The sequence below is a fragment of the Callithrix jacchus genome, chromosome 5, assembly GCF_049354715.1.
Source record: "Callithrix jacchus isolate 240 chromosome 5, calJac240_pri, whole genome shotgun sequence".
Taxonomy (NCBI): Eukaryota; Metazoa; Chordata; class Mammalia; order Primates; family Cebidae; genus Callithrix; species Callithrix jacchus.
The window spans coordinates 17,821,507-17,847,473 of NC_133506.1; the positions used below are offsets into that span (position 1 = coordinate 17,821,507).

At 38.9% G+C, this 25,967-nt stretch overlaps 1 long non-coding RNA gene across 1 annotated transcript; it reads right to left on the reverse strand.

Annotated features, from left to right (window-relative positions):
• Positions 1–8,496: 8,496 nt before the first annotated feature.
• LOC118153566 (uncharacterized) lies at positions 8,497–19,282 on the reverse strand. The gene is made up of 3 exons (XR_004742795.3): positions 19,196–19,282; positions 17,625–17,739; positions 8,497–9,054 (listed from the first exon to the last, which is right to left on the reverse strand). It is a non-coding gene; the product is annotated as an uncharacterized LOC118153566 (long non-coding RNA).
• Between the last annotated feature and the right edge of the window lie 6,685 nt (positions 19,283–25,967).

A 25,967-nucleotide genomic window follows, 5' to 3' on the forward strand; every position in this document is an offset into this window, starting at 1 on the left:
CATCAAATGGAGAGGAAAAGAACATGGAGAATCACGTGAGAAATTTTATGGCATTCGCCATAAACTGGCACATGTCACTGCTATGCACATATTTCTGGCTAGAGCTCAGTCATATGACTATAATCTTAAAAAAAAAAATCCAGTGTGCTGGCACAGTGGCTCATACCTGTAATCCCAGCACTTTGGAAAGCCGAGGTGGGCAGATCACGAGGTCGAGCACATCCTGGTCAACGTGGTGAAACTCTGTCTCTACTAAAAATACAAAAATTAGCTGGCCCTGCTGGTGCACGCCTGTAGTCCCAGCTACTCAAGGGGCTGAGGCAGGAGAATCACTTGAACCCGGGAGGCAGAGGTTGCAGTGAGCAGAGATAATACCACTGCACTCCAGCCTGGTGACAGAGTGAGACGCTGTCTCAAAAAAAAAAAAAAAAAAAAAAAAATCCAATGTGATAAAATATACAAAGCAAAAATTTACCATTTAACCGTTTTAAATAATATAATTTAATGGATGCACACATTTATAATGTTGTGCATCTGTTACCACCATCTATCTCCAGAACTCTTTTCATCTTGTATGATTTTTGACTACTCTAAGTATCTCTTATAAGTGGAATCATGCAGTGTTTATCTTTTAGTGACTGGCTTATTTCCCTTAGCAGAATATCCTCAAGCTTCTTACTTATAGTAGCATATTTCACAATTTCCTGCCTTTTAAAGGCTGAATAATACTCTGTTGTGTGTCTATACCATGTTTTGCTTATTCATTTATCCATCAGTGGACACTTGGGTTGTTTTCACATTTTAGCTGTTGTGAATAATGCTGCTATAAATGTCAGTTTGCAAATAAGGATATATAGTCTTACGTGTTCAGAAAGAAGAGAAACCATGTGTTGTGAACTGATATCCCATCTCTGCCATGGAAGTTAACATATATGAGCACACCGGATGGTCAAGCGTATGACAGTGGGGATGGATGGGGACAGTGGAGAAGTGGAGTGCTGCTTCCCCATCTAAAAAGACAGCCATTTCTCAGCTTCAGTTGATTAGTGCCAGGTAGAAATGCCAACCAGAGGTGGCCAGACCTTCCAATTTCTAAAACGAGGTTAGATATCTGAACTGACATATAAAATGTCTTGACTTAATAACATTGGTGAAGAATTTATGAAACAAACAAACAGTGTGGAGAATAATCAACATTCCCTTGCAAGCCTGATGTGGCCTGTGTGTTTTAGGCTGCAACTTACTGTGTCTGTGTTGGACCATGTGCTCAATAGGAAAGACAGATGATTTGCTAGTGACAAACTGGCCTGGGAATGCTCCAGGCAGAAGAGTAAAGGGCAGAAATCAGCTTGGCTCTTAGTAAGGCTTCATTTCACACCAAACAGGAGCTACAAAGAAGTTTGGAAAGACCCTTTGGTCAGAGATTTTCCAGAATGCTTTCAAAAAGCAGCAGCCTTCCATGGCCAAGCGGGGCAGTGGGTGAGGCAGAGAAAGATAGGTAAGAAAGAAGTGACATATGAAATGACCGAGGCCACGGGACATCCGTGTACCTCTGTTCAGCCATGTCATGTCTACCTGCATTGTCCCAGTGGCATTGTGAGAGGTGCCAGGGTGTGTGCTCGGCATCGAGTGATTTCACCGTGAGTCATAGACGCCGCAGGTGTTTACCGCTCTAAGATAGAAGTTCTGTATGTGTCTGTGTGGACACACATTTCCTGTAATGCTGTCAGTGGCTGTCAGCTTTGGGGTTTATACAAAGCTGTGGTCATGTTCCAGTCACACCTTGGATGATTTACAAACACTGCAAACATTGGAACTGAAAGCCTATTATTTTCTTGGTAAACTGACGTTGACCTCAAAGGCAAGCCGACGATGCCTATTCACATTGCTCGTAAGTTCAACAGATTCTGTCTGTCTCATGTTTTCAGTCCATCCTAATCGATCCATGATACACTAATGGGACGCTAGTCTGAGCTAGGCGCTGTGAGGAATGGGAACATCATAGACCTCACCGTCCCTGCTCTTGAGGGCTTTATGATTCTGGAAAGGATGGAAGAAACACGTAGTCCTAGGAAAAGCAAATCTGTATCCAGTACAGGCAAGGCATGTGGAATGAGAAAAGAATGGCGGGAATGGGAAGGGGCCTGAGGCTTGCAGAGGGATTCCGGAAGGCCCAATGGGCTGTGATGTGGAGGAGCTTCCTATAGAGCGCAGGATCCACTTCCGCTCTGTGCGAAGCGATTGTGTGTAGGAATGTGGCAAATATCTTCCTCTTGATTGCCTGACATAAATTACAACTTCAGTGCCTTTTAGAAAACAAAACGAAAAGAAACGAAGGTATTTAGGCAGATGTTAGTGATGTTTTATCAAGGTAACAGCAGTTTTGTGGGATATGATGGTCACAGATGTGGTGTGTTCTGCAGGCTGTGTGGATGAGGGAACCACCGCTCCCACCAAAGGAGTGACCTCCTGGCTTGGAAACTTACCAGTATCCTTTCCTCTGAACATTTCTCCTCAAAAACATCAGCAAAGCCCCCAGAAATCTCTGCCTAGAAGGTCTGAGCAAAAATTCTTCTGAGGTTCTCTTCACGATTTATGTTAAAATAAAAAAATGTGTTCTTCATCCCTGATTAGAAATATTCTAATCTTTTTTATGGCTATAGTTACAAGCATTTGAGACTATGTTTTCCATTTGGCAGGATGATAAGTTGGGAAGGGAAAAACATGCCAACTTTGGACAAAATATGTTTGTGCATTTTCAGTTGCGATCCAAAGTCACAGTTTGGACTATGTAGCTGGTTCTATGTCTTTGCCAAGTTGGGCAAGGAATCTTGCTGGAAAGATGCTTTTTAAAGATGTGGAGTGTTGGACTAGATGTCAAGACATTTGTATTTGGGCTTCTTTGGTGCCACTGTTTGAGGAAGCAAAGGCACCCTGGCTTTGCTATTTCTTTCCGTTTTAATGTAGGATGATCCCTGAGTGCTCTTACAGAATGTTGTATGGCTAAATCAGACTTTCATTTAGGAATATTTAGAATCCACTCTAGGTTGGGTGTCTAAAATAATTTTTGATTAATACTACTACTTCTACTATTATTATTGCGGGTGTGTTATTACAGTTTTGGCTGTGATTATCATACCACCATCTCTGTTTATTATCAAATGAGATGCTAGTCTCACTCACTGACTGGTATGTTTTCCAGACAGACTCAAACAGTCCCGAAACAGTCCCACAGAAGTTAAAAGTGAAAATAATTTATGTTACACTGCTGAGGAAACTGAATACCCAGTGGTCAAGAAATAATCATGGCAAAACTTCTAGGAAATTATTAACTAGAAATGTTGCTTTAGAATCACTGAGTACGGGGACTCCTTGCTGCTTTTCACCCCAGAATGGGCTTTAGATATCAATATTCTGATTTATATTCACCTTTAGACCTACCTAGAGTTGTAAGTCAGTGTTTTGATTTATACTATGTTAACCCTGCTTACACTTTTCTAAAGTTTTATACATAAATATGTGATTTTGATATTGCAATTATGTTCAGTAGATACACTAATGCATGATAGTGCTTTCCTAAATCACAGATTTTGAGACAAATAGATAATTTTAACACTAACATTTTCGGTGTCAGCTACTTTTAATACTTTTCTCCTATCAGACTCTTTTGATAGAAAAATATGAAAAATGTAAGAATGTCTAGTATACAGAAACAAGCTGAGCTAGTTAAAAGCATGTCAACTGAGCAGTCGCACACTGTAGATTGCAGGTGGCAAATGAGTATGAAGTACATGGGCAGAATGAGAAGCAGCCAATGCCACTCTTGGCTGGGAACTGCAGACCAGTGCAGTAATGTGATTATGGTAATGATTCAACAAGTCATCGTCCGGTGCCTTTGTCCACTGTAATTAACTTTTTGGAACTGCACAGCTTCTGTCTCTGGGCTCATCAGCTGGCCTAGCTTTTGTGTTTCCAGTCTGTTATTTCTGCCTGGGCTCAGGAGCCTCTAAGCACATTGCTAAATGAATTCATTGCTGGAACAAAGATTTGGTGGTCGAATAGAGATGGCTATCTTTTGTTGTCAGACATTCAATCCCATATAGCAATCCAATTACTTAAGCTGTTTCTATCAGTCTTATTAGGGCTAGCCATTGAGGCCAGCTAGAATGCTGATCGCTGTGTCTTGGAAGAATGTGGTGGAACAGATTAGCGCTTTAATGAGAGGCTTTCTAAAGGCCAGATCTTTTCCCTTGTATATATATATCGAGATCTAGGAATCATTTTTAGGCAAAGGCCCAGAGTCAGTGTTACAAAGACTGATCAAAGGATGGCTGGAAATCTGTACAATTGCTTGAAGAAATTTTATGGGTTATAAAATATTGGCATGGTTTCTGTCTGTTATGGGCTATCTGACGAAAATCTCTGGTAGGCTGGGAAAAGGAAATTGCTTATTGGCATTTATTCTGTGGGATGGATATCTTTGGAGTTTGCATTTGAACTCTTTCTTCACTGTGTTACAGGTCAAATTCTGTACTTAGTACTAACATTCCAGGAATGTGGGCTGCATAAAATCAACATAAGCCTTGCTCCATACTTTGCTACCCAGAAAAACATATTATGAGAGAGTGGCTCAGACAAGGGTGAATGGATGATTACTAAGAAAAGATAGCAGGGGTGGAGTGATATTGCAGTGGTTAATGTGTAGCAGTTGAAAACTGAAGTTAAAATGAGAGTGCAGTTAAGTCAGAGAACTTAGAACACCCTTTCAATGACTATCAAGAAAAGATGGTGATTGGTTTTAATGTTCAGAGAAACAATATTCAGCTTCTACATGTCATGCTTATTGCTCTGGAAATATATATCAGATGCAAAAAGATTTGATTTGATTTTTATTTTTATATTTTTTGAGACAGTGTCTTGCTCTGTGACCCAGACTAGAGTGTAGTGGCATGATCATGGTACACTGCAGCCTCAGCTTCCTGGACTCTTGTGATCCTCCCACCTCAGCCTCCTGGGAAGCTGGGACTATAGGGGCATGCCACCATGCCCAGTTAATTTTCTTGCATTTATTGTAGAGACAGGGTTTTATCGTGTTTCCAGGCTGGTCTCATACTCTAGAGCTCAAGCCGCCTTCCCTGCTTGGACTCCCAAAGTGTGGGAATCGCAGGTTTGAGCCACTGTGCCCAGCCCAAAGAGGTTTCATTTTAAAGGAAGAATATCTACTCATACTTGGAAGACTTTAAGTAAATACAAAGCATTTTTCCATAAAATATTATATTATAGAAACTTTTAAACATACACAAAAGTATCCTTCAATTAATTATTGAATTATCCAGATTCAATAATTAATGAGTTAATCTTGCAGCAAAACTCCCTAACCTTCCCTAAATCAATCTCTGACTTCATATATCTTATCCATTGCTATTATTACCTTCTAAAAAATGAGAATACTTTAAAAAAGCATAAACTGCAACAAATTGTCATACCTTAAAAATATTAACAATAATTTTCTAACATCCACCAATATTCATGTGTGAAATTTCTTATCAGAAAAAGATGTAGAGGCTGGGTGTGGTGTCTCACACTGGTAATTCCAGCACTTTGGGAGGCTAAGGTCAGCAGATCACTTGAGGTCATGCATTCAAGACCAGCCTGGCCAAAATCTGAAACCCCATCTCTACTAAAAATGCAAAAATTAGCTGGGGATAGTGGTGCACACCTGTAGTCTCAGCTACTTGGGAGGTTGAGGTGGGAGGATCACTTGAACCCAGGAGGCAGAGGTTGCAGTGAGCCAAGATTGTACCACTGCACTTCAGCCTGGACAACAGAATGAGACTCCATCTCAAAAAAGAAAAAAAAAAAAAAAGAAAAGTAAAAGATATAAATGTATTTGGCCTATTTTTTGGGATGTGATATTTTCGATAATTTTAGATCATAAATACCCTGTTCCCAGGAGGTTGTTTCTTATCTCCTGCTATATAAACTTATTCCAGATTCTACAGGGACATTAAAAACTAGGATAACGGTACATTATATTTGTATAAATATATAAAAAATTAAAAAATATTTAGTAAAAAGAAAAATCTTTCAGGTGCATAAATGCTTTGGTTTTTATGTTAGCCTCTGTAAGACAGTTGGATATGTTGGAAATAAACAAATAACGAGTACTTACACTTCACTTGTTTGACCTTAGCATACTGTCCTTTCTCCTTTACCCTTGATTTTCACTCTCTCTCTTTCAATGTAATGAACTCTATCAAAATATAAAATTTTATGGGCTTTGGAATCAGTCTGAGATTCAAATGCAGCAGAATTTGGTCACGGATTCAAAAATAGTGGCTTGAGATCTAGAAATAGCTATTTTGAATACATACTGCCCTTTTCTGAAAATGTACGCAGAAAAAGTGAGGAGAGGATTTGACTCCCCCATAAGCTAAGCTAGTCTCATACCTTCTGAATTGGTGTGGATTAAATACTGAAGTAAAACAGTAACTGAAATGAAACATAATAGAATGACCTCATTCAAGTCACGAGTATCGGGTGTGGGTATATATGTATTTGTGTGTGTGTCTATGTGTATGTATGTGTAAGACTGTGTGTGTGTGTCTGGGTGTGTGTGAGTCATCTGTATGTGCAGATGTGTGTGTGCACCTGTGTGTACATATGTGCACCTGTGTGTATGTGTGCGTGATATGTGTATGTATGTATGTATGAGTTTGTATGTATTATGTGTGTGTTAGTGTGCATCTATGTGTGTAGGGATGTGTGTGTGGGGGGTTGTGTGTATACAAAAAATTCAAATAGTCTCCCTTGGATTGCCCCAATACCTTACTCATTTCTTTTTAAGATGAAACCACAAGAACTAACAAATGCAGAATTCTGCTTTTCACTGAGAAATGCAAAGCCACTGGTGCCTGCTTTCTTTCTTTGTTTAAAAAAAAAAGAGTTAGAAAGGTCATCCAAGATAGGAATAAATGGAGGCAGAGGCAAATCAATGTTTAACTTGGAAATATTTTTCAGTTAATCATCTCTGACCGCTCACACTAAGAGGGCACTCCTAGAGTGTTGGCAAACGTGAACTGGAAGTCACTAAGCTTCTATAAAAACAGCCAGACGTCAGGATCTGTATAATCAGAAAGCCTGAGCCACCGTAGGTTTAACCTAAAATGGCAAGAAAACCTTCTACTGCAAATATGTATCTAGGAATATTTTGACTTCTAGACTTTTGCTTCCAAGTATGAGGATTATGAAACCATAGGACTTTCCTTGCTTTAGGATTATCATAAAAACCTAGGACTCATACCTGGTAGGAAATTTGTTGAAAGGTGTGGGAAATTACCTTGGAGTCTGTGATGTGGCTTTCTCTCCCTGTTTTTCATTTCTGGTATCAAACCTTTATAAAATGCTACAGAATGTGACTTCTTAGCTTGTGGCTCTTTTGTTGGCCTTTTTGGTCATTTTATTGTAAAGAGCAAACTTTAAGAAAGGTATGGAAAACATATGGGGCCAATGGGGTCAGTATTTGCCCTAATGGGAAAATAAACTTTGTTAGTCTCATTTCCATTTTTTCTGTGTTTGTAGATAGCCAGTGATGAGGACACACTATGATTTTGACAAGCTTTGTTCATTCTTCTGTATGGGTGAAATAATTACCTGTCAAACAAAAGAAGTAACTCTTCTTGCCTTTGAATATAACATACCCATTACATTCATGTAAATCCGAATTTGTAAAGAGATTCTTACTCAAAGTGTCACCCTTGACGTAAGGCCATTGTGCTTGTGAACTGCTGAGCATATGGCGTGCTTGCTATTCTGCAACCCACTGCTCCAAGAGTTCCCTCTGCCATGGACATTGCTTTACAAACAGAGAGTAATGCAACTGGTGCCAAAACAATAAATATTCTAGGAGCCCAAAGACATCTTTCTCTTATGAGACCTGGTCTTTCTAATATTTGTATTCTACATACATGAAACAGCTTGTAATAATTCAGCAGCAGTGAGATTCAGCAAAGCTGTATTTGAATTATTGGAAAAGTCTGAATTTTGGTTTTGCATTTAGGGAGCTTTAAAAATCTGATTTGTGAATGCTTTTGAAGAATTCACATGGACTGGAAGGATTTTACAGGAAATATTTAAAAACTACCAGATTGCATGTCTCCTTTATCATTCAAAAGAATAAAGTATGTATCTTTTGTGTTCCTTTTTTAAAAAATTTAAAAAAAAATTTTTAAAACAGAGTCTTCCTCTGTTACCCAGTCTGGAGTGCAATGGTGTGATCTCAGCTCCATGTAACCTCTGCTTCCTGGGTTTAAGCAATTCTCCTGCCTCAGCCTCTCGAGTAGCTGGGATTGCACATTTCCAACACCACCCCCAGCTAATTTTTTTATTTTTATTTTTAGCAGAGATGGGATTTCATTGTGTTCTTTTAAGGGTGAATGGATAGCAAGACCTTGACGGAATACACAAAAAAAATTCTACATTAAGTTTGGGCTCGGGTCTTTAATCTTGCAATGCTTTTAAAGATCATTGCTTTTTGTTATTAACTATTACTTTATTTGGGGACTGGATATCACTTCTCTTTGGCCATCACCTTGGTCCACCAATGTTGGGAGAACTATAGGGCCATGATAAAAACCAGTGAAATCAAATGGCAAGAGTCTGGCCATGGGTTTATCTGCCAGAATAACAGATGTATTTTCTTCCTATGAAGGAATTGTTGTCTCATGAACAGAGGGCAGATAGTAGGTTCTCTGTGTCAGTTAGCACTGTTACATAACAAGCTATCCCAAACTCTGTGGCCTAAAACTGTATGATTTATTGCCCTTGGTTTGGCTGGATACTTCTGACGTTGGCCAGCTCACTCTGAGTCTCTGGCCAACTCTGGGCCAGATAGGGAGCTCTGTTTTTCTAGGCTGGGCTCTCTCACATGTTCAATGGCTGGCTGACTGTAGGCTGGTTTAAGGTCACTTTGATTGGGACAATTAGGATCTCTTCCATGGGGTCTCATCCACTGGCAGGCTCCTTTGGGCTTGTTCACGAAGTGGTGACAAGGATCTGAGAGAGAGAAGCATGTAAGACTTCTCAGGGCCCATACTTTGAGCTAGCATGCTGATACTTCACTGGCAAAGTTACAAGCAAATCACAAGACCAGCCCAGACTCAAAAGGGAGGGAAGTAGAATCTTCCTCTTGATGGGAAGATCCGCAGAATTACACTGCAAAGAGTGTGCACACAAAGCGACCATTACTTTGCACTATCAGTGCAATCAATTTACTTCATCTTAGTAAGTAATCGCCAATAAATCTAGGGATTGCTGATCCAGGTGAAAGGTCTGTGATCCATGGCCAATTGCTCATACCATATTTCTCAAAATGTGGTGCACAGGTTTCTTCTGCATCAGATTCACCTGTAGAATTTGAGATGCCCTAGACCTGCTGAATTATTATAGAATCTAATTCTGGATCTCAGAAATCTGCTTGTTAATTAAACTCCTTTTCCACCTCCCACCCCATAACTCTAATATTCAGGCTTGAGAATTATTGTATTAGACCCACCTACTCAACACAATCATCAAAACATACAGATTCACATAAGATAACTTATTTTTCATATCTGGAAAACTAACTCTGAAATTAATTATAAAAAATGTAGTTGGACTATTTCAGTGAATTGACTTAAACAAATTCTTACTTTCTCCCAAGATATGATGAATATGTATGTCATAGTGGCACCGATTAGCTGATAAACTCATATTGGAAAAAGAAGTTTGATTGATTGCTTTTGCTTTAGTAAATTTTTACTTGACAAGAAAAGAACACAGATAAATAGAGGTAATAGGTTTTGTCCAGTGCATCCTAGCAAGGAAGCAGGGGAGGTAAAACGATGTCTTTACATCTTTAAAATCCTTATCTTGGACTCAAAAGCCTTCCATAGGAGTCATCCAGATGCCCTGCAGGTAGAGACCAGCTCTGTGTGTGTGTGTGTGTATGTGTGTGTCTGTGTGTGTGTGTGTGTGTGTGTATGTGTGTGTGTGTATAGCTCTGTCTTTTCATTACTTTTGATTAGAAGCTTCTTTGGAGTCATTGACTAAAAATTTTAGACATACTGGAAGATTCTTTTAGGGTCAAAAATATTTTAATGAGAGCTAGAAAAAAATTCTCAAAGAAACAAATGAGATTTTAAACAGGCTAGTACTAAACTAGTTTCTTAGATTCTAGTCTTTACTGATACCAACTGAGCCTGCACAGAGGACCAGATTCATCTTTTGAAAGCAGTATTGGGTGACTATCATTTCTTGCTTGAAAACTGTTAGTGATGCCAGTTGTCTCACTGGGTTTGCAAATTCAAAAGCATCGGGGCTAGGGAAAGAACAGTAAGCGAGTGAAACTGAATGGTTTTGTGAGGTTTCTGGTAGACTGAAAAATGCATTGAGAAGCTCTTAAGTTCAGATTTGTAAAAGAAAAAATAGACATGCTTAACGAAATACATTTGTGGCTAAATTCAGCCCTTAGACTACTTGTGTGTTACCTGTGGGTTGGCTCAAGTCTAGATTTATAAATCTGGTGTTTATGATTCTGTATGACCTAACATAGTGCTGTGAACAGAATAGGACTCCTCAATCTCATTTTTAATGCAGAGAGGTGGAGGAGGAGGATCATTAGGCTCTGCGAGTCTTGGGACGGAATTCTGATTCCACCACTCGCTGCAGTAATGCTACAGCCTCAGATGACTCATTTTATCTGTCTCTGAGGCTTGTTTGTTTTTCATATGTACAATGTGGGCAGTAATGTCTGCCCTGCCTTGTTCATGTATTTCTTAGAAAAATAAAATGATGCCGTTCAGAGCTGCAGCACCAATACTGCAGCCACTGGCCACATGGGTCTAGTGTGACTGTGGAACTGTAATATTTAATTGTGTTTAATTTTCATTAACTTAAATCTAAAACCTGCTTGATTCAGGTCTTTGAAAACTTTTAAGAATGTCTGAGACAACTTGAATTTGCCAATCTTCTTTTTAAACTATAAATTTTAAACTAAATATATAGACCATATATTTCCAGTGAAAATTTGCCGTCTGAATTGAGATGTCTGTAAATGTAAAATACACACTGGAGTTTGAAGATTTAATATAACAAAATGTAAAACATGTCAACAACTTTTTATGTTTACTATATGATAACTTTTTGTATTGATTATTTTAAATATACTACATTAAGTATATTATGAAATTAATTTCACCTGTTTATTTTTACATTTAAAAAATGTGGCCAATTGATTTGGACTCTCACTTCTGGAGACAGGACTAGAAATATAAAAATTTCATAAGTGACATGTTTCTACTGAACATTATGATCTATATGAAAGCTTTCAATAAACTATGATGTTATTATCAATAATAAATTCCACAAGTAGGTTGTAATATCTGTGAGAGTAGGGATCATCTACTATTATTTCTACTTTATTTCCCATCACATATCTAGGGCCTGGGACAAAGTAGGGGCTTGGTAAATATTCTTTGAACAAATAATTATTTAAATAAATGATTATTTATATATAATTGTTAATTATAATAATTAATACTTGTTTAATTGAACAAATAATTATTCTTTGAACAATGTTCAAAAAATAATAAATATAAAATGATATTTAACTTGCTTCCAGCTCTGAAATACAATAAAATCTGACATGACAGGACACCATACAACAGGATGCAATATTCATTCACTCTATTTGTACATGTGTAGTCTTTTTTACTTGACTGCGCTGCTGGGATTTTGCTACAGTCTCTTTATACAATACATGCCAATGTAAGAAAGAGAAGCAAATCTTTCTTAGATGACAAAATCTAACTCATGCTGCCAAATTCTGAATAGTGATAAGGGAAGCAAGACTGACCATATCAGCAACTGTATGTTTGACCTTATCACTTTGTTTTCAATCAAATTCCAGTTTTATTAGAATAATCCTCACTGCAGTAGGCATGCTTGCCTATAGATTGGAGAGTTTTTTTTGATGCATGTGGGGATTCCACACCTTGAAGTGAGAATTTGCCTCTTGGGAAGCAACGTACTTTCCTGGAGAATGAATTGTCACCTCACATTTTCCATCTGTCCTCAAAGAAGTATGTTTATTTTTAGCGAACATGATAAACCCCAGAGGGCATAAGTGATAGATTCCCCTAACCAGTAGGTTTTACTTTGTTTCATTTCATGTGAAGTAGTATTCTCTTGATAATTTAACTATCAGGTTTCTGAGATGCCTGTGAGCTAGCTCCTCTTACAAGGAAAAGTGTATTTGTGTAAATTATCTATATAATATATGTGTGTTTGTTTCCATGGGAAAATGTTCCAATGAAGTTTTTTTTTTCTCCATTTATAAAATGTTACATTTGGAAAGACTTCTATTTCATGGAATTAAAGGTGAGGAACTTTACTGTAGAGTGCAATTTCTTTGGAAATGAATAGCAACTTATTTTCCTTTGCTTCTTGCTGATGGAAATTGTGAGGATTCCAATCTTTTCCCGAGAGATTATCTTCTGTTGGCTGCCATCCTAACTTTTGGGATGTTTACTCTACAAGCAATTTAAACAAAAGGGAGGAAATGCCCTGGACTAGAGGCTGCATGTAAGCATAATGAAAAATGCTCGATATTGAATTAAAGGAGTAGAAGATGATGTGGTGACTTCTGATTTGGACTCTCACCTCTAGAGACAGGACTCTTTTGAAGGAACTAAGATAAAAGGAAAGCCTGTTGTGGCAAAGCTGGCCCATGTACTGTATATATTTTCCCCTTCTTCCCTGTGTATGATGGTCACCCTGTGAATGAAAACACCTTGGCCGGGCGCGGTGGTTCAAGCCTGTAATCCCAGCACTTTGGGAGGCCGAGGCGGGTGGATCATGAGGTAAGATATCGAGACCATCCTGGTCAACATGGTGAAACCCCGTCTCTACTAAAGATACAAAAAATTACCTGGGCATGGTGGCGCGTGCCTGTCATCCCAGCTACTCAGGAGGCTGAGGCAGGAGAATTGCCTGAACCCAGGAGGCGGAGGTTGCGGTGAGCCGAGATCGCGCCATTGCACTCCAGCCTGGGTAACAAGAGCGAAACTCCATCTCAAAAAAAAAAAAAAAGAAAACGCCTTATGACTGCTAAAGCAATCTAAAGTTTTCTTCTGCCATGGAGTGGTGTCAGTGGATTAAATTTCTGCAGTGTAACTTAGAAAATACATGAATGTCAGAGTGAAAATCGATTTAGGCAGGGTTCATCATTGGACACTAAATCTAGAAGTACAGATTAAACAAAGAACAGAATACCTAGGCCAGGCGCGGTGGCTAATGCCTGTAATCCCAGCACTTTGGGAGGCCAAGGTGGGTGGATCACCTGAGGTCACAAGTTTGAGACCAGCTTGGCTAACATGGTGAAACCCTATCTTTACTAAAAATACAAAAATTAGCTGGATGTGGCAGCAGGCACCTGTAATCCTAGCTATTCAGGATGCTAAAGCAGGAGACTCACTTGAACCTGGGAGACTGAGGTTGCAGTGAGCCAAAATCGTGCCACTGTACTCCAGCCTGGGAGAGGCAGAGTGAGACTCAGTCTCAAAAAAAAGCAGAATACTTACATAATTTCATGGTATCTAAAGGTAAAGAAAGAAAGCAGGTCACTATGCAATGAACAAATGGGTCAAGATCTTCATCAAATCGTAGAAACTAACATCACAACAAGGGTCAAATTAGATATCAGAATACTGAGATGAGACTCTAGGAAGAGCATGTTATTATGTAGTATTCCAGTCCCCAAATGTGATATATGAACCTAATCATAAGGGAATGTTAGAGAAATCCAAGTTGAGTGACATTCTATAAAATAACTGAAAAGCTGAGGAATTGCTCCCAGGTTAAAGGAGACTACAGAGACCTGACAATTGAATAAAATATGTGATCATGAACTGAATCCTTTACCAGAGAAATAATTGTTATAAAGGTAATTGTTAGGGGCACATGATGAAATTTGTATATGGTCTGTAGAAGGAAAATATTACATCAATGTTAAATTTCTTGAATTTGGTAACAGAACTGTAATATGTAAGAGGCTATCCTTGTTCCTGTGTTATGCACACTGAAGTATTTCAGAGCAAGGACATGATACCTGTGTCTTAGAGTCATACGGTCTAGAAACAACTGTCTGTGACTGAGTGTATGCCTGGGGACACACACACACACACACACACACACACACACAGAGGGGTTTGTGAAAGAAAAGGTGGCAGAATATTAAAATTGGTGAATCTGGGTAAATCATATTTGGGGTTACTTTGTAGTATTCTTGCAACATTTCTGTAGATTTAAAATAATTCCAAAATAAAAGTTAAAAAATATAAAGCTAATACTTCCCCGCCCCCCATCTCCTCACATATGCATGTATTTAGTGCTGAAAGGTTTTATGAGGGGAAAATTTAGAATACAAAAAATGTGAATATTGGGAGAAAAATTTGAGGATTAGCTGCAAAAGCACCTCTCACAAATATTGTTGGAAACAGTCCTTTTACAATGACAGACTCCAGAGATTTTAGTGTCCATCAGGGTAATCCCATTAAAGAAATTTCAGATGGCTGCAAAGCTGTGAGAGTCCAGGTATAGGGTGATGAAGCCCTGGTTAGGAGGTTGATTTATTGGCTGGCTTAACCTGTATGTTACTTGGAACTTAAGGGGCAGGAGTCTGGGTCAAACCTGGATGCCGTGCATCCTCAGAGAAGGAAGCAGTGATGAGATTAAGCCAGGAAGGAATGTATTCACCATCCTTTAAGTGTTGCATTCCAGGGGTTGACAGTTGGCCATATATCTTCTCTTAGTAGCCTGGAGTATCTACAGTGGCTGAGCTCCACCATCTCTTATGAAGCATGTGAAGGCAGTGTTAGTGCTTCATGCAAATTCTCCCAAGCAAATAGTATTGATTGGTGAATCATGAGATTTCAAGTGTGCAAGCTTGCTCTTCTTTCACACTTGAGACTGAGACAATGCACTATATCTGCTGTGCACAGTGCTTTCTAGGAGGGGTAGGGCTCACTAATCAGCCCATTAGAGTGGAGAGAATGAAGCCGTTGTTTTACCAGTCTAGAGAAAAATCTCAGTGGGATCTCCTTTAACGAACACCTGTAATCTGGTGGCACACCAACACACAGTTAACTCTTTATACGGATATTTGCAACACACTAGGAAGCACCCTGTGGAGTTACATAGGAAGGAAAATTCAGCCCTTTATTACTTAATCACATCACTGAATGTTAGAGGTTTTCATTATCTCATAAAATGCTTTCCAGGGGTAAAGAAACGTGGTTTGGAAGAAATTTTATTGACTTGCCTTGTTTCCAATTTTGTGAGCTTTCAAAAATACTTGTTCCATATATATATATATATTATATATATATATATTATATATATATATATTATATATATATATTATATATATATATATATATTATATATATATATATTATATATATATATATTATATATATATATTATATATATATATATATTATATATATATATATATATATATTATATATATATGCATGACTTTTCACAGGACTGGTTTATTTTCAAGGCCGTTTTGCTTTGTTCCAATTGATATGATTTAAGAACTATTTTCTGTAAGTGTAAATGGCATAGAGGGCTATACATAATCAAAGTGTATTTGATTACAAGAGTAATTGTTTCACAGTGTTGTAGATCAAAAACATAACATCGGACGGAGCCAGTTTCAGATCTAGCATGCTGTCAAAATTATTGGCTTTAAAAGAATGAGGTCCTAAGACTAGGGCTTCTAGTTTTCAAAGTGCTGTGCAGAGTTTCAATCTCATGATCTCTTATCAACTCTGAAAGGGGACACCTTTGTTGTCTTTGCTGAGAAACATTTAAAAATTTTCCATTTTAATTTCAGTAGATAGCATTGTTATTTTATACAATATGAATTGTTTTATGAGGGGTTAGCTGTACAAGCTGGGGACTACAAAACTCTCTACTTACTTACTTAGTACCTAGAAGTAAAGGAACAGAAGGAAAGGATTTTTTTTTTAAGCAGAGATCAGTGACATACCTCACCACAACTTGAGTCGTTCTAGTGGGAAATTCAGTTCCTACGTACATGACTTACTTGACAGAGCAATATGGGCGCAAAGTTTCTGATTCAACTACCTTAAAAAAATTTCATGGCTAGAACACAAAATTTCTGAGTGTCAGTGTGGGGGCTTTTAAGGCATAATTGTGGTGGAGTCAAAAGCTGTTTAGAAGATCAGCAATTAAGACAGATTATGGAGATCTCTTCCTGAATTGAGATGCTGTGGTCTCTTTGGGGAGTACCTGTCTGGGGAGGAAGCAGGAGGTTTCACTTCAGTGCAGCGTGAACTGGGGCAACCATCCTGTGTTCTTGAGATGGGACTGCCCTCCAACAGGTTTTCTAACCTAGACTGCAACTTCCTTGTGAAAAAGGGAAAAATATTCCTTGGGCTACTGGCCTTCTTTAGCTAGTGGTATGTTTTGAGATGCATATGCGTTTTAGATAGCAAGCTTTCTAAATTTCTTTTATTTGTAAGAGTCTGTAATTCCATGTGTGTCCTTTTAGTTTGGCAGGAGCAAGTCTCAACTGAGAAATAAGTGAACAGAGGCTTTCTCTTTGTAGACCTCCACATAAGATCAGTTTTTTCTCAGCCCACTGTTCAGAGCAAGAACAGAAATGGAAATAGTTCTCTTTTTTGCTGGCATCCAGGCAACTTTCCCTTGGGACCAAAAGTATCAAGGCTGATCCTGCATTTCCTCAATGTGGCAGATTGACTTTGGTTAAAGAGTCCAGTGAAATTTCCCTGTGTGAACGCTAGCTCCATTAGCTTTCTTCCCGACATACTATTTACATGCTTGCCCTGAATGTGTCTCTTGTTTTTCACCTATTTTTTTTAATTGCACCAAGCTCTGGCTCTATTTTAAACTATATCCAGCCATTTACTATATTAAGGAAAAAAGCAGGTATTTATCTCATTCCATGGGGTGCTGATTGGTTGTAAAATGTCCTTGTAAAATCTGTTCTTGCTGTTAACCTCATTTGTATGAAGGAAAAGTATTTGGAATTTGCAAAAATTGCTGAACAAGAGGCAGAGCAGTCACTTCTGTAGCCTTGTGTTTGTTTTATTAGAAAATCCGTACTCTCTAAGGACCTTGGTACGTCTCCTGGTGTATTCCTCTAGCTCTGGGTGAATCGGCCACTTGACATGGCCATGCGTATTAGTGGACTTTTCCTGTCTCATGCCTCTCCTGGGAGGGAGATTACAAGACTTCTCTTTGTAACCTAATATGATACGTATCAACTTATACATCAAGAATTCATCCTAAAAGCTAAGCTGACATCTTTCTGGACTGACTTAAAGCCAATTGTTGGTTGTTTTCTCCTTGGAGATAGAGAGCTTTGATCTAATAACACTTCATATATTACCCAATCACCCTGTGGGGCCAATTTCAGTTCCTTTAACCATTTATCCCCCTTGTTCCTTCCTAAATGTATAATCCGTCTATACATTTTCTCTTCTCTAAGTAACATATTCTTAATATATCTATGACTCATTGTTTTTACACACAAAATGTTGTGCTGTTTCTGTTTGTGCTTCCACGGTGACCTTCTTTATCCATGTGCCAACTGTGCCATGTTTAGCCAGGCCAAGAGCATACATGGTTTCCTTTGGTGGCATAGCCCTGGTGATAGAGATAGCCATGAGAAACAGACAGAAAGAGAATAGAAAAAGGATCAAGCATGTTCAGCTGTGTTTCTGTCTAGAACATAGATCAGACTAAAAAGTATTCAATAAATCAGCATCAATAAAATTTCATTTCTATGTCATTTTCCTTGCTGTCTATCCTGCCTTTATTAACAATTAGAAAGCTTTCTTGGTAGGGTATTTTGAAACTTAAGTCATTCTTTTTTTAATATCTTCAGAATAATGAAATACATTGTAAGTAGAGATATTTTTTTTTTTTTTTTACAATACTTCAACCACTATCTTAGGGTAGAAAATTGGCAGTTTGGTTGATCTTCCAATAATGGGCATTGCCCAGAAGCTATTATGTTCCTCAAAGTAACACTGATAAGAGGAGACCCCTCCCAGAATGCCATGGGCCCTTTCAGTTGGAAGTAGCATGGGTGTAACTTCTTTGCTTCCTGAAGCTATATCAGTCACAAATATGTGGAAGCAGAGAAGATTAAGCTATTATGGAGAATTTTCTTCTGAATAATTCGTATTATTTTTCCTGGGTAGAACTTTTCATTCCCAGCTCCCTCCCTTCAGATATGAACAAAATTTTGAAGGCTGAGTTTTTAGTATTCCAATGAACAGGATGTAATAAAAACTTCATAAAAAACTAACCCTTTGCCATATACTTCGAATATTGTTTCACTAATAGTGATTTTCTAGTTTTTAACTCTTGAGAGCAAGTAACTTATAATCTTGGCTTAATTATTCATGGCCCTGAAATAAAACAAGAGCATCCTTCCAAGTCATATTTTAGTAACAATTGTCCTAGTCTCAAAATTCCATATTTTAAATCATTGAGATTTTAGGTTTTGTCACTTTCATAAGTGTTTTTTGTTTTTTCATTCTGGAAGCTTTCCCATCTATTCATTTTCGCATGATTTTGTTTTCCATTGCCTTTGTTAATGCAGTTCCATCTTACTCAGTAAGAAATGAGCATGCAAGAACCCAAGGCCAAGGAGTTGATGTTATTTAAGACTTTCTGGGGCAGAAGCTGTTTGAAATGCCTGTCTGCCTTGCCAAGTAACTCATCTAGAGTCGGGGGTAGTTCTCTGTAGTTTCCCTAGACAAGATATCAGACTCTTTACTTTCTCATTTACATCAAATAAAAGCTCGAATCTTGCATAATACATGGAATTTATTTAGATGTCTGTTATTTCATGTTCATGTCCTCCCTCCCAATGGCTATAACAATCCTTGGCTTTTCTTGGCAAAACATGCACAATCCCAACCCTCTCTTCCTTCTTTCCTTCCTTTCCCATTTGTAAGTGCACTCTTAGAAAGATGAATTGGTTTTTAGACTACCATTGCTACAGTCTAAATATCTTAGTGGGAAGGGTTGGGAGGACTGATTTAATAACTCGAGTATTTATTGTCTACTAGATGCTAGAGATTGAGGTTACCTGAGGTTGGCTTGTGCATCTCTCATCTCTAGAATGGCAGCAGTAGGGAGAAACTGAAGCAGTGCTGTTCTGAGTTTGTTGGTGTACAAGAATTATTAAGATGACTTCACAATGGCAATTTGGAATGGAGTACTTGAGACCCAGCTAGTGGTATCTCTTAGACTGTAGGAAAGAGAGCAAAGAAAGATTAAGACTGACTGCCATCCAAGCATGGGGGACTCTTCAAGTTTGTCTTTGAGGAAGAAAACAGAAGCAAGTGTGAACCAGGGCAGTTGTTTCGCCTGGTTGAACAGGCTTCCTGGTATAGACAAATCACTCAAGAAGGTATCTGTCTACTGCTGAGGTAGTGGGACAGAAAGGGCATAGGGGTCTCTTTTACTTATTTTGCCTCAAATGCTAAAGCTCTGTAAGGAACAATAAAAGCTAGCATTCATAGAGTGGTTACTATGTGGTAGGATTTATTTTCAGCCCCTTACATGTACTATCTAATTTAAACCTCATAGCAACTTGGAAAGGCAGGCACTATTATTTTTCCGATGAGGAAACTAAAATACAGAGTATATGAGTACCTTGCCTTAATTCACATAGGTAGCAAAAGATGGAGCCTGGCAGTCAGATTCTGTGGGCGGAGACCTCTTAATCAGAAAATAGGACCTCTTGGAGCAGGTTTCTTGTGCTAGAACCTGTGGGGAAAAAAGCACAGAATTTCTCTTTCTTAAAAGTTAGTTTCTGATAGAATTTGGATGATTTTGTTTGTTTGTCTATAGACATGCAATCATTTGATACAGGGGGAGGGTGCATGGTCATATTTGATGAGCACACATGTTTCTTCAAATTTTCCCAAATTTGCTCAGAGTTTGTAAACTTTAGTCCATGAAGCTCTTGTAGGTAGTTTTGTTCTTTCAGAAAAACTCATTCTCCAGAGTTGGCAAAGCAGAGCCCTGGAGGTCCCCCAGGAGAGTGGGAAAATTTTTCCTCTTAAGTCGATTGAGTGAAAGCCCCAGCAAAGTGGCATTTTATAGAAGAGGCTCAATGGAAGCCAGTAAAGCTGAGTATAATTCCTTAAACATATCTTTAGGCAAACAGGGAGGATGCAATAAGATTTTAAAAGAACACGGTTCAATCAGTGGAACAATTGAAGATATCCATCTGATTTAAACGGAGTTCAGCAACTGCAACAATGCATCTGATGAAGGAGATTTTATGTCACATGTTCAAAGCTGGCTTTAAGTCCTTAAGAGGTATCAAAATAATCAAAGTGTTTTCTTTGCTCTTAGCCATCAGTGAGAAAGAATCATAAATGGTTCAAATGTTTATGTTGATCAGAAACTGCAGTTGGGGGAAGGAAAAAGAAAGGCTACTTCTGAGCAGAAAACAGGGAGTGGTGACCCTGTTATTACAGCTTCTGTCTTAGAATACACTCTCTGCCTCAGATCCTAGCTCCAGGATACCCCAGGCTTCTTGAAGAAGGCCTTTTAATGTGAGGGGAATCAGAATTGCAAAAAGGACCCTCAAACTTCATGGATTAACCTAATCACATGAGGTGATTTTTTAAAAGGTACAGATTCCATGCCTCCCTTGGAAGTTCTGATCTAGTAGGTTTGGATTGGAACCCAGGAATATGAATAACCAGTTTCCCCACATGAGTGTCCTATGATCAACCAGAACTGGTAGCCACATTCTGGTGTACCCATTTTACAGATGAGTAGATCGAATCATGGGGGCAGGTCGTTCCCACGCTGTTCTTATGATAGTGAATAAGTCTCATGAGATCTACTGGTTTTATAAAGGGGAGTTTCCCTGCACACGCTCTCTTGCCTGCTGCCATGTAAGATGCTCTTGCTTCCCCTTTGCCTTCCGCCATGATTGTAAGGCCTCCACAGCCATGTGGAACTGTGAATCAGTTAAACCTCTTTCCTTTATAAATGAGGCAGTCTCAGGAAAGTCTTTATTGGCAGAATGAGAAGGACTAATACAAGGGGAAACGATGTCCCAGGAAAGAGCTATTCCAAGATGGCTGTGTCAACAATTAGAAAAGGTCGGCGGCACCACAGCTCAAAGTCCCTATTCAAAGAAATAAAGACATTTGGAGAAAGTACAAGTTAAGGAAGAGAGGAGAAGATGAATTTATGTTTGTCTTAGTTGAGTTGGGGATTGAGATGCCCAAGTCAGGTGGGCAGGTAGTTGGAACTATGGGGTTATGAAGTGAGCAGCAGAATGGGGGTGGAGTGGATTTTTGAAGTTGGTAATAAATGAGATCTCTGGGTAGAAGAATAAGATACAGGAAGAGCAGAATTCCAGGACCAAATATTGTGCACCTGTTCTATTTGGGGTCAGGAAGAAAAACCAAGGCAGCAAATGGGCAAACAGTAAGTGGAATCTGAAATGTAATGAGCTTCTGCATTTTATTTAAAAATACCCTCTTGTTAACTGTCTCATGTGTGTATTTCTCATGTGTGTGCTTATCCAGTGAATTTTTCTTCCCAACTTCTGGCAAGACATTTCTACTATGCTGCTTGCCAACTGGAAATATTGCCAGGACCCTAAACTTAGTATTTCCCAAACTGAACTTTATTTCTTTGAATAGGGACTTTGAGCTGTTGTGCCTCAGACCTTTTCTAATCAGTTTCCAAACTGGTCCTGTGTTCTGTGCCCTGTGTTAGTAGTGATGGTTTTCCATCTTCCAGCTCAAACCCTTCAGGTGTATTCCATTTACTTCCAAGGCCCAGAAGGTTGACCTCTGTGCTGCTTGTAACTGCCTGGCCTCCTCTCCCACACCACTGTGTTTGAGTTCAGGCCCTCAGTGCCTCTACCTGGGGACACTGCAGTAACCTCTTAATTCATCTTCTCAAGTTTGCACTCTCCTCCCTCTAATCCATCTTAAACACTGCTGCTACCAGACTCATCTTTTGGCATCTAATCTCCTTACTCACCAGATCCTCTTTAAAATCTTGCATGGCTTCTATTTGCTGATGGCAGTCATTACATATATGGTCCCCCAAATGAAATATTGTCCAGAAACTTTAGTATGTCAACTAGATAAAAGCAGACTGTCCCAGTCACAACAGAGTAGTATCCTGGATCATTGCCCATTCTGTCTTCACAATACCCAGAGCTCAGCAAAATAGATTTTGAAGACATGCCAGCTTCCTGAGCCTTATATTAATGGATACCTAAAATTAACCCCCAATGTACTTTTCCCATCTTATGGCCCATTATTGCCAACTGTGTCTCATCTAGGTGAATCATTGCAGAACTGTTATTTCTATTTTCTGCCTTGCCTTCTCCACTTCTTATCCTTTGCTCAGTTGAATAGAATTATCTTCTGTTTAGGAAACCCTCCCTTCATCTACATGAGTTCTAATCCTGTCTTTCAAGACCCACCTCAAAACCTTTCTCAGTGGAGAGTTCCCGCCTCAGTTTGTTCCCCTTACTTTTAAGTACTCTCTCTGCTCAGCTCCTTATTGCTTATTATCTGGGTCTCAGGCATGTATCACTTTCTGCTTGGTACAATAATTATTTAGTGTCAGTGTATTCTCCGCTTGTAGACTTGAGATCAAGATAATTGATCAACTTGCCCTTGTATTCTTTCTCAAGCATTGGGACACATCTTGAGCTTGTTTCTCACAATTATTTGCAGAGAGAACACCAGCTTTTTGAGCATCTTAAAGGCAGGAATGAAGGCTCCATCACCATTGTGCATTTCCTGTCACAGAGAGGTCAGGGCCAGGCTGACAGCAGACCTCATAATGAGCATAAAAAGCTGGCAGGCATTTCGTTTTTCTTTGCAGCTGTAATGTGGATTTTCACCTGTTCAGCTGCCTTTTGAAAGTCATTGATGTAGACCTTCAGAGAGCCACAAAAGAACAATTTTTCCATCTAGTATGGAGGTGAGGAGAGCAATTACCCTGATTCTGTTCATGACGTTCATAGGCTGAAAGAGGTAAAATGCATTTCAGATAATTAGAGGAGAATCTTAAAATGGATGATAATAATCTTTGTTACGTATCTTCTATGGTCATTTTTCCAGTAAACATTTTATGGGATGTTTCCTTTGAGGTCATTTGTTGCATGCCACTCTCTTTAGGGCAGACCTTCTGAAGGAGCCTAAAAAGAATCTAAACTAATGGTTTAGAACTTTTATAGTTATGTATCTCTAGTGAGGTGCATAAAGGGTTTGAGTTGAAAGAACTTGGAGGACTGTGGCAATAAGCTTCTGGTAAGGGCAGGAGGAAGTCCGAAGGAATCAGTTAAAGTACTAGACGCACTTTATGCTCCTCAACTGCTCGGTGTGCGTCAGTCCTAACTTCCCAGTTTGGGTCACAAGTTTATCTTCTCAAAGGGCTGTGAAAGCAGCCACAATGGCAGGGGATGATGGATAAAGTCCTGAGGAAGGGTGTGCATGGAAGTTCTGTTTGGGTTTTAAATTCCCCAGGAAGGTTCAATAATTTTTTGTAGTCTAAATTCAGTAAATGAGAACAAAAAGCAGGGGGCAGGGGAGGCTCACATAAATCATTTAACTTAATTGTGTACATTTCAATATCATATAGGAAAAGTTTGCTCATTAGTATGGAATCACAAGGGGAAAGATATTTTGATTACTCCATTGCAAAATTTAAAAATACATACATATTTTTAATTTAAGTGTTTAATTAAATTCAAGTTCCTCCATATATGTCTTGCTCTTAATGCACAAAGGCTTAGAAGTATGCCTGTTAGAACATGTTTCTCATCCCTCTTGCAGCTGAAGTAGCTGAGTTTTCCATTGATAAGAAAAATCAGAGTTTTTTTTTTTAAAAATGATAACTCATTATCTTTTGGAAATGGAAACTATATGCACAGTTCCTAAGCCAATGATATATAATTGGACGTTTTGGTATAATTTCTTTAGTTCTAATATTCACAGTAGCCATATGTTAAATATGGGCTCATTCATAGAGATTATGATGTAAGAATGCTAAAAGAAAAACTAGGAAACAAAATATCTGAGCCTTGGCTTGAGGCGGAATTTGAAGCTCCCTGGACATTTCACACAGAATGAAATCGCAGTGTTTACCTCAAACACTCTGCAATATAAAGCAGGGCCTAAGAACTTTGCTTTAGAGTTGTATTGCTTGATTGAAATTCCAGATTCACCAGTTTAGCTGTGTGACCTTTGTCAAGTCACTTCATTTCTCTGTACCTGAATTTTCCCATCTGAAAATATAAATAAGTGTCTGTTTTAGTCAGCTTTTATTACCATCCTGCTATGTAACAAATAGCTCCTTCTCTATACACTTAGTGCCTTACAATTACAGATATGTTTTTCTCCTTCAACTATCTGTAGGTCAAGTATGGCAGATCTGTTCTTGGCTGACAGTTGGGTTCAGATATGCTCCACTGGTATGAGGCTAAAAGAGCAGTGGTTCTCTGAGGTCCATGTCAGGAGCACGAGATAATGAACTGAACCACTTAACAACCCAGGCAAAGTCTTTGCTTGCATACATTTACATGTCATAGGTAAAGCAAGTCAAATGGCCAAGTTCAACGTTGAAGATGGGTCATCATGCTTTATCCATGGAAGGAGGAAGGAACAGTGAGTAGTTGCTGAACAATAACATCTACCTCACTATCTGGGGTTGCTGTGAGTGATAACTGATACAATACACATTTGCTTGTCTCACAGTAAAAGATCGAGATGCATTTCTTCTTATTATTATTTCTTACAAAAAAGATGTTGCCATAAACTGAAAGGAAAACAAAGGACAAGAGAGCCTCTGAGAATCCAGTGAGGCGGTACTGAGATTCATGGTCCAACTTGCCCTGAGTCTCAGCTTTATTGACAGCTTCTTCCTCTGCTGTTGTAGAACCTGAAGGATTGTTGGTAATCTGGGAACAGAGGGGAGAAGTGTATCTTTCTTTTCTCTCTCTCTTCCTCATTCACATTGATGCTTAGTTGAGCACTGACAGCTCCTTCCATAGTGGCCCCAAAGTGTCATAAATTTGATTTCTGGGGACCTATGGTATAGTGTGTCAAGAATTTCAGGAAGTGTGTAACTTCTATTAATTTCTTCTCTCCCCTCCCCTTTCCTCCTCTTTTCTCTTCCCTTCCCTTCCCCTCCTTTCCCCTCCCCTCCCCCGCCCTCACCTTTCCTTCTCTTTCCTTCCTTTCCCTCCCTCCCCATTCTCCCCTCCCATCCTCTCAACTGTCCTCTATTCTCTTTTTCATTTCCTTTCCTTTCCCTTTCTCCTTTCCCCTCCCTCCCTCCTTTCCTTCCTCTTTTTCTCTTATTTATTTCTTTATTTTTAAACAAAATCCATCAGGTGAAGCGGTTATATCACAGTATTTACTATAACCATTAACTCATAGAGTGAGTTTAGCTTGCTGTAGAAGCTGAGATAAAGTTTGGGAAATTAAATTTTTATTAAGTATTAATACTCATGAAAAGAAGGGATAAGAAGTAAGATTGGGAAAAAGAAGAAGTCAAACTGTGTCATAAGTCTGATTAAGCCTCAAACAACCAGAGATAGACTCTGAAGCCAGAATAGCCCTCCAGAGCTGTCCTGAGTTGAATTAAGATGACTAATTATTTAAATTTCTGTATATATAGATCAATCATTTGATGTGGGCTGCCCAAGAAGGGACATGTCTTGGGCATGAGGACTCTGCAAAAAGCAGACCCTGAAGGAGCTGGCAGCTGGAGGCTGTGTGCAGATTGTACACCTACAGCTGGGCAGCAAGCCCTCCCTGAAAAGGAATCTGGGAAATGCTTCCCATGTTGACCACGTTGAT